This window comes from Microplitis mediator, chromosome 1, assembly GCF_029852145.1.
Source record: "Microplitis mediator isolate UGA2020A chromosome 1, iyMicMedi2.1, whole genome shotgun sequence".
Classification (NCBI taxonomy): domain Eukaryota; kingdom Metazoa; phylum Arthropoda; class Insecta; order Hymenoptera; family Braconidae; genus Microplitis; species Microplitis mediator.
This window is the reverse complement of record NC_079969.1, coordinates 9,528,180-9,543,140: the sequence shown is the minus strand read 5'-3', so window position 1 is coordinate 9,543,140 and position 14,961 is coordinate 9,528,180. Positions and strand designations below refer to the sequence as shown.

The 14,961-nt window shown below is 29.8% G+C and overlaps 1 protein-coding gene and 1 long non-coding RNA gene across 3 annotated transcripts in view; both read right to left on the bottom strand.

Moving 5' to 3' along the window:
- LOC130671197 (uncharacterized) overlaps positions 1-14,961 on the bottom strand; it is a 190,654-nt gene that overhangs the window by 116,053 nt on the left and 59,640 nt on the right. The window lies entirely within an intron of this gene.
- Positions 1-14,961, bottom strand: part of LOC130670747 (protein artichoke-like) — a 53,260-nt gene that overhangs the window by 34,336 nt on the left and 3,963 nt on the right. The gene's annotated exons all lie outside the window — the stretch shown is intronic.

The following is a 14,961-nucleotide window of genomic DNA, read 5'->3' as shown; positions in this document are numbered from 1 at the left end:
ATTAAAATTATGTGTGTTATTTGTATAATTAAAACTAATTTAACTAAAAATTTGTTGTTTATCTTAAATAAAAAAATTATAATAAAATGAGGTTATTTTCTTTATAATACTGTATATTTTTACTAAAAATTATTTATTATTATCATTTTTATTTATTTTAAGTGGAACAATTAGGTTATGCGCTAAAATAAGTTAAAAGAATTAGTTCTTTAATCCTAATAAATAATTTATTGTGCCCCAATAAATAATTTCTTAAATACTACTAAATATTTATTTGGTAGAAATAAATGAGCTTTACTAAATGATTTGGTACCTGTAACCAAATATTTAGTATTGCAAGTTTCGTTACTAAATCATTTAGTAAATACAACCAAATCTTATTAAATACAACTAAATCCTTCTATCAGTGCATAATAAAAAAATTTGAATATTTTAGAACGTCGTTACATTACAAGCATAAAACTGATTACGTTATAAATTACTGTTAAAACGATGAATGCCAACCATAAAAGAACATTTACTGTTTTATAATTCTAAAATATATATAACACTATACATTTAATGCCCAATATCTGATGTTTGTGTACAGAAAAAAAAAATAATAAAAAATTGTTCTCTTTAAACATGTTTTCAAACTTAAATTACCAAATATATTCTAGCTAAGAATAAGATATATTTTTAACCTTATAGTAAGCTGAATTGTCACTGTTTATGCAAGCTAAAACTGCAAGCTTCATGTTAGCGATCCGAAGCGTTACCAACTAACCTTGTGTTAACCATAGATTGTTAGCTAATTTTAGGCTAAAACTGATAAAATTAGCTTAATACAAGCTAATTCCATTGTTTACTTTCTACCTGGGTAGTAAAATCTTTACTTCAAAAAAAAAATTTTATTTTTAGTCTCTTATAATAATTATAAGTTCAATTCTGCATCCGAGAAATAAATTTATCTCGCGCCACCTAGAGGCACTTTTTCAAACTCCGTAATTTTAGTACAATAAATTATCTACCCTAATTATAAACTATTACATATCTCTAATCAAATAAAAAATTTATTAAAAATTTACAAAAAAAAATCATTTTAAAAGATGTATATAGTAGTCATAAATTTCTTTTTCTTTAGCCTTTAAAGTGGCCACTTTTTCTCTATTAAATAATTATTACACCCTTATCGAGAAATTTAATATCAATGGAAGTTTGTTTTCTAAGTGACCTCTTATTACTAAGTAGTAAAGAAAAAAATCATTGACTCCATTAAAAAAAAAATAATACAAAGAGCTATTGTACAGAAAATTTTTTCCAAAGGTAATTAAATAAAGTAAAATAACTCATATATACATATACAGATAATAGTGTGTAATGTAGTCATTATATGTAGTCACGAGAACATGACACGAGACAATATAATGTTATACAAGTGATAACAGACCGTAACATATCGACTTTACCCTACACATGATATAATAATATAGCTAAGGATATATATCAGCGCGTGTTAATGTATAGATTAAATATAATACTAAAGTAGCAACGTAGTAAAGCTTCCCCTTCAATATCAGCGCTTTCCTGCTATCATTACAACCGTCGGAGACCTTTTAACCTCATTACCGCTAAGTTTCAGTATTAACTAAGGATCTATTTATTTTCATTGTTATTGTTATATCCATGAATGGTAAGAAGTAAGTATGAGTGTAAGTACGATTACGTTAAGGAACTGGGTTTCGTGGGAATTTATCAGGCCCGATTAGTTGAGATGGATGAACTTGGAAGATAACTGGTAAAGAATAGGATTTAGAAAAAAATTTATGAAGACCTTTTCTGTAGGAAATTTCATGGGCTACAAATTTATTTCTATACATTTTTGCTGTATCTCTGATCGTTTGACCATTATTTCTATTTGATTGACCACCGGATTATTTGGGAAAATTTATATAGTTTTGGCCGGGTATGTATACAGTGCGGTAACTAACGAACTACTTTACTATGAGTAAAATAAACTTTCCATAAAATTGCTAATTTACATTCGAATCGTATCTATCATAGTTGAACTGGAATCCATATATGAAGTGAGGGAATGTTTAGATTACAATTGACCTTATTCTACTTGAGCTAATTAACGAATAGTTGAATTCCATAAAGAATTCTTTTTCATCTTTGAAGTTAATGCGCGTAATTAATTAAACAAGTTAATTATAATCAATATAAGTAGTTTAAAATGTGGGCTGTGTGGTGTCAAACGTCAAGATTAATTAATTATAAAAAATTAGGAATAAAAAAAAAAATAGTTTTAGCATTACGAGAGTAAGAGAGTAGTAAATGCATTGAAGTATTGAGTAGCAGTAGAGCCACATGGCGGTAATGAATAATGACTCAATGAGGAGTTATGAGTGGTGTTGAGTATCGTAATATAATAGTACAGTAGGCTGTTGTAAGGCGAGTTGAGGGATCTGCGAGAAATTGCTCAGTCAGGAAAAATAAATGGGAAGGGCTTTGCCTTTGATCGAGAATAACGTTCTAGTTGAGTTTCAGAGAGAAAAAATACTCGAGCTGTTGACTGTTTGTTGAAGATTATATATATATATATATATATATATATATATATATATATATATATATGTTTATTTATATATGAAGTAAGAGATTATTTAAATGAGAATGCAAAAAAAAGAAAAAAAAATGGCAACAGATGAAGAGGTAAGACTGTAAAAAAGTTATTATTTGCTTTGTAAAATTAATTAAGACAACTTTAGTTATGAGTATAATATTATGGACTCGTTTACTCAAGAGCTTTAGGTAACAATTTTTATTTATATTATGGTCTTATAATTATTTGTTTAGTTTCATTAAAGTTTTAATTATAAAAATGTTTCTAAAGAATTATGAGATAAATTGGGTCATAGATTAAATTTTAAACGGATTTTTCAAAAATCGATGTATCGAAGTTCATGGAATCGATCTATCAAACATAAAAGAATCGATTTATTGAACAATACTGTCGATGTATCGAATATTATTTAATTGATATGTTGAACTTGAAACTAATGATGCATCGAAATTTGAACTATCGATTCATCGAAGTTGAAACTATCGATATATCAAATTTAGAGTCGTTGTATGGAATATTAAGCCATCGATATATCGAACTTATGGAAATCAATTTATCGATTATTAAATCATCGATATATCGAACTTATGGAAGTCGATGTATCAAATATTGTCATCGATATATCGAACTTACAGAAGTCAATGCATCGATTATTAATTCATCGATATATCGAACTTGAATCCATCAATCAATCGAATTTCAAGCAGTCGATACGTTGCATTGTACAAAGTCAATATACCGAAATATACACAACCAATATATCGATTCTCAAAAGTTCGATACATCGAATTCAAAAAAATAAATTTAAAATTCATTTATCCGAAACAATAAATTTTTTTTCTCCCTATTGTCTGAATGCCTTCAAAAAAGGAAAAAAGTGTATATTAAGCAGCTGTCGTATTGAATGAAATTGTATATATAGTACCGTTGCGTTTGCGTGAGCAGAATCAATTACTACTCCCTCTACTATACCGCTGTATTATCTCGCTCCCCAGTATCTCTTTATCTTAAAAACATTCCAATTCAGTTGGTGTTTTCGACAATTCCTTTAACTTTATCGCGTATTCGCAATTGGCATCGACCGTCCGCTAGTGCACTAACCTTTTGAGAACTCTCTTAACTCCCGCGACGCGTCTTTGAGGATACGATGAAGACCAAAAAAAAAAAAAAAACAACGCAATACAAAACGAGTAAATAGATGAGGAAAGACACTAAAGACAACTCACAACACACACACACACAGTTGAGTCTCATCTCGCGAGATATTCATAGAAATGTTTTCATGGAATCACGAAAAGTTATTTGTGATGCTTCAAACTTACTCACTCACTCACTCATAAATGTCTACAAATAAAAGGGGAAAATTATAATCATGATCATAAATATGAAAATTTATTTATAACTCATATATATATAGTGCTTTGTTTATTTCTTCAAATACTTATATTAGTTTATAACGAACGCGAGTATTCTATAGACTTGAAAGTTCCTTAAATTCTTGGTGAGAAATTTAACACTGGCTGTTTCGCGTTGTTGTAAATTTTCGACGTTTCGCACAAAAATATAACAATAATACAGGCATTACTATCCTACGTTTAAAAGACATCTTCAAGAAAACTTTTTTTTTATTATTTTATTAACTTTTCTTTTGATTCGAGAATTTTCCGTGATAGCGAGAAAAGAGTTCATGGAGGTATTATTTCGAAAAGTTTAGCTATAACAGTGGACTAGAGTTAAATTTCTTAGTCTGATGGTTATTTGATTGTTTTTCCAATAGAAGACACAGAATTGGGCATTAGGGAAATTAAATTGACGGTATAAATTTTTATGCAAACTGGAATTACGAATTTTTCGATAGATTTTCATAAATTGAACGTCAGATATTCGCTAAGATGGTAAATTCAGCTGGGAACTCAGATAAATCGATTGCTAGGATACCGATATATCGACGGTCAAAGTTTCGATTAATGATACTATGGAACTCTGATGTATTGAACTATGGAACTTCCATATAGATATATACATCGAAATTCGATCCAATTCTTAAAAATCTAACGTATTCAATTTTGGAACGCTAATATAAAATTATGGAACTTCAATGTATGGAACTCTGGAACTCTGACATCACTTCATTGAAGTTTGATGTGTTCAAACTACAAACCCAACAAAATAAAATGTGGAACTCCAATAAATCAAATCATGGAACTAAAGTATTTGGAACTATGGAACTCTAATATTTTGATTTATTAGCTCTGCGTCATTTTTTAGAAATCCAATGTAGTTAATTACGGAACTCTAATACTTAAGTATGGAACTTCGAGATATGGAACTGTGGAACTCTGGCATGTCGATTTATTGGAGTTCGATGTGTTCATAGAAACCAAACTTATTTATTGTGGACACCAATATAAAATTATGGAACTCCGATGTATGGAACTCTGGAACTCTGACATCGATTCATTGAAGTTCAACGTGTTGAACTTCAAACCAAACAAAGTAAAATGTGGAACTCCAGCAAATTATATCATCGAACTACAGAGTTTTAAACTATGGAACTCCAATGCATTGATTTATTGGCTAAACGTAATCTCGTAGAAATCCAAAGTATCAAATTATGGAACTCAAAAACTTGAGTATGGAACTCCGATATATGGAGTTATAGAGCTTCAAAGCATAGTCAAGGATACAATCTAATAAAGGAACTCCAATCAGATGTTGGAACTCGACTTTATTGAACTATAGAACTTCGACCTGTCGATTCAATGAAGCTCTATTTATCTGGCCGAATAAATTAAAAAAAAAAAACAAATTATGGAACTTCATTTGATCGAATCTTGGAACTACGCTATATCAAGCTTCAGAACTCCGACATCTCGATCTCTTAAACTTTAATATATCATCCCTAAAATAAATTAATTAACCATCAACGGAACTCCAATATATCAACCTACGGAACTTCAATAAATCTAATTGTTAAACTTCGATGTATTGAACAATAAAAGTTCGATGTATCGAACAATAAAAATTCGATAAATCGAACTATAAAATTTCGATATATAGAACCATAAAGCTTGAATTTAATAAAACTCCAATAAAATTTATTTTATCTCGATACACTATCTCAAATGAACACCTATAAATCGATTATCGATTTAATAAATTTCGATACCTCGACATCCCATATTTACAGTCTTATTCTAAGTTATTAACTTCCATCGTGTTAACAGCAAAAAAAACTTACTTTTTTTACCGTAATCGAGAGTGAGAACATCGAACATACTGAGAAAAAAGTAAAAATAAATAAAATAAAATAAAAAGGTATAGAAAACACGAGGTACTTATTTTCATTTTATTGCCACTAGCGATGCGGTAACTGGGAACCGGGTAACATTGAACGCACAGAATGTGGATGATATTACTAGTAGTCGCGAAGGACCACCGGAAGACTGTGCGGGATGTGGGTGAATGCGGCGGTGGCAGTGGCGGCGGCAGTGAAAGACCGTGGGGTCGAGGGAGTCATGGGTGGGAGGAGGGGGGGGGGGGCTCACAAAAAAACTAAATGGGGAATATAGAGCGATAGTGGCAAAGGGCGAATGGAAGCAATAGAATCACTGGGTAGAGAGTGAGGGAGAGCTCACAAGTTTAGACTTGGAACCAATTTCCGTGGTGGCTCCATTAACGACCGCGTGTACGATAAAGAGGGCGCCCTCCTAACAGTAACTTTTTGGCCCCTTCTGGATCACTATTTTATACTTTTTTTTTTCACTTATTTTCCTTCTTTGCTTTCGCGGAGTGTAGGTAGCAGCAGTTTATTTCAACAAAACGGTTCTGAAACAGTCGCCAGTTAAATTTCTTATATTATTTGAGAAACGCTCAGACTATAAATTTGATCGAATCGCTTTGCACTTTGTTATTTTTTCGACTAATTTTTTTATTACACTTAATTTATAATAAATTTTACTGGTTTACTACTCAGATAATTAATTTTATCATTGCGCTGTCATTTTATCTGTAAATTATATTTATCTTGTGCGGAGTTTTCTTTTTTTTTAGATAATAGAAAATTGATGGTTCGATTAATCGAATTTTGACACCGAAGAGTTGGAATTTATGACATCGATAAATTGATTTTTTTCTATTTTTTTTTGTATTGAGTTGAGATATTGAAATTTATGTAAAGTCGATCGTGAAATTCATGGAATCGATATATCGAGATGTTACAATCGATAAGTCAAATTTAGATTTGATTAATTTTTTGCAAATCGTGAAATTGAAACGAAATTTTGGGTATTTAGAATTTTAGAAAAATCGACTTATCGAATAATCGATAATCGATATATCGCGGGAATCGGTGCGTTTCGTGGAATTCTATTAGAGTTGATTAGATTTTTAAATCAATCGATCAAGCCGTTTTTGATAAATTTCAAAAAAAAAATTTTTTTTTTCTTCGTACTTTTTTTATATTTTAGTCTATTTGATCAACTGATCGGAAATTTTCAGTAAAGTCGACGGCCAACAAACTCTTTCGATTGCCGTAAGAGCTATTCAAATCAGTTAATCAGGTACACGGTAGAAATAGTCGAAATAGCTTCCTAAAATCTCAAAACGTCGCTACCTAATGAAAACTTGATTTTCCAAAATCGGGGTGAAAACAATAACTTCCCAAATTTCTTGAAAATCGCCGATTTTCATAGCGGGAAGTTACAAATTATTTAAAAAAATTTCAATAATTCGATACATCGAAACTTACATCGATCTATATAGGTGTATACTATTCAATTTCTCGATACTGCAAAAATCGTTATTTCAAATCAATATATCGATTTTTTAAAATTCGATGTATCAATTGTCAATGCAATGTATTGATTATATTTCGATACATCGCTTTACATAATTTGATCGATGGTTTCTATGAATTTCAATACTTGCAACGATATATCGGTACTTTAAACATCGATTCAAATCAATTAATTCAATTCGATACCGTACATCGATTTTTTTTTTGAATTTATCGATTTTTTAAAATATATCAATGTATTAATATATATATATATATATATATATATATATATATATATATATATATATATATCAAAAAGGTACAGACTACCGGATTTTTTTTTTTTTTTTTTTTCATTCAAATTAATTGACTGTTGAATATTCATTCTCACTATATTTCAAAGCTTTATGATGTTTAACTTTGGATTAAAAAAAATCAAAAAAATCAGGTCATTTCCGAGTTTTTAAAATATCAGATTCAATCACCGTATCGTAAATCCGGGTGCAAAAAAAAAAAAAATAAAATAAAATAAAAGTGGTAAAACGTTATTTATTGCATCCCAATGACCAATATTTGCAAGCACGGAATAGTGCTATTTATCTGACGTGATTACAAGCTTCGAGCGGATCCTGTATATATGTATAGATGTTCATATATGTATACTATCTCCAAATTTGTGAATTAAAGTGCCAAGAATTAAAAAATATCCTCTCAATAAATCTAAAAGAAAATGGATGCCTAAAAAAAAATTGAATAATTTCCATTTTTTAAATATTTCAATTAAAATGCTTTTTATTATGCGTGACAAAAAAAATATCACTTTTTTTTATTGTTACGTTTCATAATTTATTTACATCGGTCTCTGAATATTCAGGTTTAAATTTTTATATTTTTTTTTTATTTTAATAGTAACACTAGGATATAAAATATTTTACATACGCTCCACGAAGTTTTGTCACGTATAAAATGTATCAACATCCGTATAATTTGATGCGGCAACTACCTAACTTTACCAATAAAAGTTAATGTTCATGAATTTAAATCTTTTATTTTAGTTTTGATAGTAGCACTATGATAATTATAAGTTTGAACATTTTAATCTGATTGCTTGTTAACAATATACCCAATCATGGAAAACGAAATGTTCTTTTTTTTCTAAATTTTTGAGCTTGAAAATTTTTAACGGAATTTTCGATGGTACCACTTATAATTTCAATCAGTGGAATTCCACTGGTTTGCCAGTGAAACCTCACTGGTTGACTAATAGAATTCACTGATTCGATCAGTGGTCTTGGCGGCCATTTAATCCCACTGGTTCCTCAGTGAACTTCACTGGTAAACTCAGTGAATTTTAATGGCGGACGTAGTCACTGATTCAACAGTGAGCTGATATAATTTTCATTATAACCCAACTTATACATATAGGGCATGATTATTTACCTAAAATAAATAAATTAAAAACATATTTACGCGAATTTACTTCATTCAACTTCTATAACATCAACTGTATTAAAATTATTCAAATTAATGTAGAAGAAGGAAACTACACTTCGATCTTTCTTCGAAATTTTACAAATATAATGGTCGACTAAATTATAAAAATTATCAAGGCTTGGAGGACAGCTTAAATTAAAAACATAATATAATTTATGTAAAATAGAAAATGCAATAATGGGGTCACAATTTGGCTTAAAATCTATTAATTAATTCAATTGTCATTAACAAACAAACATCAGGTTATGTATAACTTGGTATAACCGGTATAACTAATCACAGGTCGCTTTTGACAACAGACACTCGAGGTACTTAAATTATGCACTGGATTGAAGCAGTGAACCCTATACTCACTGATTCATCAGTGATTTTTTTACTGCACTGAATGAACCAGTGGATTTCTCACTGATTTAAATTTAGAGAGCAGTGTGTAGAGAATGAAAAGACGTGGAAAATAAGTTCCAGCGGCTGGGTTTTGAAAAATAAAAAGTTTCATATTTTTAATTTGATATGATACATATTTCTTTGGAAATAATTTTTAGTCTGAAGTACCGTGTTGTGGGTACTGAAACAAGAGCAAATTTTACGCCGCACATGATTACAGAGTAAATTTTTGAAAAATTTGATTTTAAACTTTTTTTTTCAATTGAATTTTTTTTTTTTAAATTTTGGGTGTGGTAACTGTGTATAGGATTGAAAGACGAGTCTTACGAATACCCCCAAGACTAGGTTTAAAAAAAATATTTTTTTTGAAATTTCGTTACATTCTTTTTTTATCAAAAAATTTTCAATTTGGAATATAGTGACGTGGGTACTCAAACTAGAGGACATCATATGCCTGATACGTCAGAGGAGTTTATTTTCGTAAATTTCAAATTTGAAGCCTGTAATAATGACAAATAGTATCAAGAGGATTTAAATAAATTATAAAATAATGAAAATAAAGATGAAAATGAACTAGGTCATATTGAATATTAATTTATCGGATGTTCATTTGCTTAATTAATTTGTATAAGCCCGCTAAATAAATATTGTGTACCAATTAGCACCCATACGATTCAAACTCAGCTGGTGAAATAATAAACAAACAATCAGTAGCTTTTTTATTTTATGTTAACCGAATTTATTCGAAAAATATAAGCTTGAAATGATACAATGCCGGAGATAAATATTTGCCAGGAATAGGAACATTATGATACAGGAATATAACTAGAGCAAATAGATATGCCGATGCTCGAATGCTTACGAGCCATATATATATGACGTCAATGAGGAATCTGTAGTGTGGATCGATACTCACAAAAATGTTGAAATTGTGTTTCATTTCTGACGTTAATCTCTCTCTCCTGAAGCTTCAGGTAATAAAAAAAAAAAAAAAGTTCAAGTAATATTTGAATATTAATCGCGATGAAAGTATATGAGTTCCTCTCATCCGGTCTAACATATTTTTTTTTTAAATTAATTTCCTTTAAAAAAAATGAGTTTGTTTCTTTCACAAATAAAAATTTAACAAATTTTTTTTTTCTTCAATTTTATTACACAGAAATAATAATGTCAGCTTAAATCCTACGGGTAAACATTTCAAAATTTACTGTTGCAAACTTTTAGTAGGTCAGTAAAAAATTTGAATAAAAAAAAAAAAAAATTGCGTGAAAACACTTAAAAGTCTCGGACTTTAGAGGTAATCCAGATAAATATAAGTCGGTATGTGTCTTTTTCGGTTGACATAAAATTTATTGAAAAATTTTTCTCTGTCCATTTTCGCGATAGAACAAGTACTCGTGTGTGCTGGTACAGAGAGCAACTGCAGCAGATTTTATAGCATGAGAATAACCAGAGTTAGAGGTAGAATAGAGAGAAAGAGAAAGAAATAGAAGTGGATATATATATATAAGAGCCAAGTACAGTAGAGTAGACCACGACAAAAGATAGATATAGATTAACGTTAGGTGTGTTTTACGCTAGACTATCTCTCATGGAGTCATGGAACAAGTCGATTGGCTTGGAGTAGCCTTGGATATACGCCAAGACGTTCATTCCTTCCTTCTGGTCTTTATTCTTATATTCTCTTTGCTTCACTTTACTACCATACCGTAGTTTTGTGTATGTTGTTATATTACTATACTGTGGATCTAAGAGATCCATGAACTTTGTATGACCTCATGGTCTCGATATGTCGCGAGCTGAGCTACTGACTATTCTTTTCTCATTTAAGACTTCTTTTCAACTCGAAAAATATATATTTTTTGAAAGTCAAGTGGATTGATTTATATTGAGATTTTTTACAGTAGTAAAATTGAGCAAATTAGATTTATTGGGAATCCATATGTCGATTTATGAAAATATATATATGGATATGTATAAATTTTAACAAATATATATGTTGGCTATGATAACTTTGTACAGTTTTCAATGCCCTTTTGAAAGAGTACCCACAAGCTGGGAAAAAATAAATGTTAAGTATGTCTTTTGATATATTTTTGCTTTTTTATATATATAAGTCATATGAGTAAGATAGCTAAAATATATCGATGTGGGTACTTATTTGAGAGGAAATTTAGTGTAGTATTATGAAAAAATATTAATTATTTGGTATCATTAACTCAGCGAGAAAGAAAATTGTTAAAATCGTCAGAGCGTACAACGATCAGCGGCAGGTAATCCGATTAAAAAATTCCTCTTCGTTATTACGATCAGTTTTAAATTCCCTCTTGAATGAGTACCCTCAACCCTATAGTTCCATCCGAAAATAACCTCTTCTCATACATTTATTATTTTATGAAAAATCGCCAACTTGCAGATATAATTTTTTATCGGTAGAAAGCGTCTCTAGCAATGTAATGTATAATGTTAAAGCATACAGATATTCAGCAAAGAGTCATGCAATTAAATAGCTATTAAAATTTTTATAAAATCAATTATTAAAATCCTATATTATGTTCTATTATATTCCATTAGTACTCTAATTCCCCAATTATCTTTTTTTCTATTTCTTTTTGTAATATAATTTAATACTTCAGCAATAAAATCCGATATGTACCGAAGCATTCTGTCGGATAATATAATTTCAATACTGTTTCTATTAACCTCATTATATATATATATATATATATATATATATATATATATATATATATATATATATATATATATATATATATATATATATATATATATATATATATATATATATATATATATATATATATATATATATTTATTTTCGAGTTATACCGATGCATCAGCATGCTTAACTTTTTTTTATACAAGGAATAGATAAGTAAGTGTTAGCGAAAAAATCGCTTCCAGCAAGCGATTTTTAATCGCTACCTGCTAAAAGAAAAATCACTAGCAGCTAGCGATTATTTTTTTCAGTGTACCATAAAATTCTCTCCGAGTAATGATTAAAAATAAAATAAGCGATTAAGGTGTGCATTTTGGGATTTTCCAACATTTCATTGATAAATGTTCATTCCATTACTGTTAGGTGCCAATATAGTCCGACTTGATTATGACACCATAGCATTTCACACAAGAATAATTTGTCCGTGTATTTTTTCCCAGTTAAAGTCAACAGATTGAATAATCAGAAAAACTTTCAACACTTTCAAGCATAAAATTTCGTGTAGTTTCCTTTTAAGATAAACAGGCTTATAATAATAATAACAATAATTATTATTATTATAGTGATAATAATAATAGTATTATGTGTTGAAAGACAATGCAATTACATAGTTTGGAAGTTAGTGACATTGTCGGTATCAATTAACTATCGTCAGACTATCACTTTGATAAGAACCTAAAGTCTATATTCCGGATTTTGTAGGTTAAAGTTTATAGTTTAGAGATTGGAATCTATAGTCTATAGTCTATATAGTAGTTTAGTGTCAAGTGAAGATTGAAGATTCAAAGTCGGTGAATGATGTTAGCTGGAGATTGAAAGGTTGTTTGAAATGCGGACGAGTATTGGTATGATGGAATATAAATTAATAGATGATAGGAACTGCGATGTGATGGTAATTACTGCTCCTGTTTGATATCACCGAGGTATCTGTGAGAATACTGGGATTGGGTCGTATTGGGTGAAGGAGAAGGGAGAGGGAAGGAAGAAGAGAGGATAATTTAGTGTGTAGTTAAGGGTGCAGTGTAGCGAAGGGTGGGATATTGAGGGCTGACCGCAGATGGTGAACATCAGTAGCTAGAGTTAAATATAGTTGGTTATCATCTATGCTAGTATAGTCTCGATATGATATCATGTGATATGATGTAGCATGTATGCCATTGATTACTCAGTAAGATATTAGTGTTCGATAGGTTGTAATCAAGGTGGTATCGCTTTATTGAGATATTTGATACCAATTTAAGAACAAAAATCTGAATCCTGCCTGATCCTGCAGGCCAGCCCTAAAACTTCCCGCTATTTTCGAGCTCAAAAACTCGAAAATACTGTTGTTAATACATTTTCGAGCTCTTCAAGCTCGAAAATAGTAATGTCACACCTTTTCTATTGCGAAAATTCAAGTAATAAACAATAACTAAAAAAAATATGAAGTAAATCGTTGTTTTTCTTGTTTTATATCAGCAATATTTCTGGAAATAATGAACCAAATTTGACGTTCAAGTTGACATTCAACGAAGTTTTTTGAATTATTAACGTTTAAAAAAACCTGTCGAAGCGTAAAAAACGACAGCGTTTTTATTTGAACAAATGAACCGATTTTGATGGTTGAGGTGGAATTTGACGCGGCTTATAAAGTTTTAGAGCTGTTTAGATTTTGGAATCAATCCATTGAGTATAAGGTACCCGCGGGTAATAAGGCCTAAGTGACAGAAATGATATTTAAAATAACCGCCACGTTCCCTGTCTTCTATATTTCATCATCCGTCATATGATGTCGTAGCGCAGAAGAAATCATAAAAAACAATCTAGTCTTCCGACTCTCAAAAAGGATACTGATAGTTTTAAGTGCTGTTGAGCAAAGCAATCTAGTCTTCTGTCTTTAAAAAGTATTGTTGCTAAATTTAAGTGATGATTCATCTCTAATACCAATTTTATTAAGTATAATTAAACTATTCCAGTTTGTTTAACCCGTAGGCCTTATTACCCTACCATAGTAAAATAAGGCCTATTCGTATGGTTTTTGTAAAAGTTTAATTTTTTGTTTGTTTGTGGTATAAATTGCCATTACTTCATTATATTTTATGGTTAATGTATTGAAATAAAGATTAGTGATACATTTCGATAACTAAATGATATATTTTCGATTCTATTCAAAATCTCCCTTAGCTAGGCCTTATTAGCCGCCGGTACCTTATTACAAGTTATCCGAAAAAAACATTTTCGAAAAAATTTTATGTTTGGAATACCTCCGAATTTATTGTACCGATTATGCTTAATTTCTTACAAATTGTTGGAATTAATGTGTCGCTTCAAACGCCACCTTAAAAAGTCAAATCAATTCATTCGTTCAAAAGTTACAGAATATTTACATACATACGTACGTACATACACTCGGACATCATCTGGAAAATAATCAGAATAGTTTCTTAGGACCTCAAAACGTCAAGCTCTCTTGAAAACTCGGTTTTCGAAAATCGGACTAAAACCAATAACTTGCCTTTTTTTTGAAAATTTTTAATTTTCTTAGCGGGAAGTTAGAAAGGGTGAAGTAGAAGTGTGCGAATGATTTGAACTTGACAATTACACAGTAAAAAATATTGTGTTAAAATCAACACAATTTGTATGTTAGAAACGGTCCACACAATATTTGTGTTATTTTTCAACACAGACTATTTGTGTTGAATTTCAACACAAAATTTGTGTTAAAATTTTAACACGAAATTCGAGTAATATAAGAAGTAACTTCAACACTTTTTAAATGTTAATGGTGATACAAAAAAAATGTTAACTTTTATATTTGTACCATGGATTATCTTTAGGTTATCATAAGTGTCAACAATTATTATTTAACATTGAACTATTTTGTGATAGTAAACATGATCCTAAAGTTAGCAGACAGTTAACAATTTTTTTATCAACAAATCAATTACAAAAAAAAAAAATAAAAATATGCGCATGTAG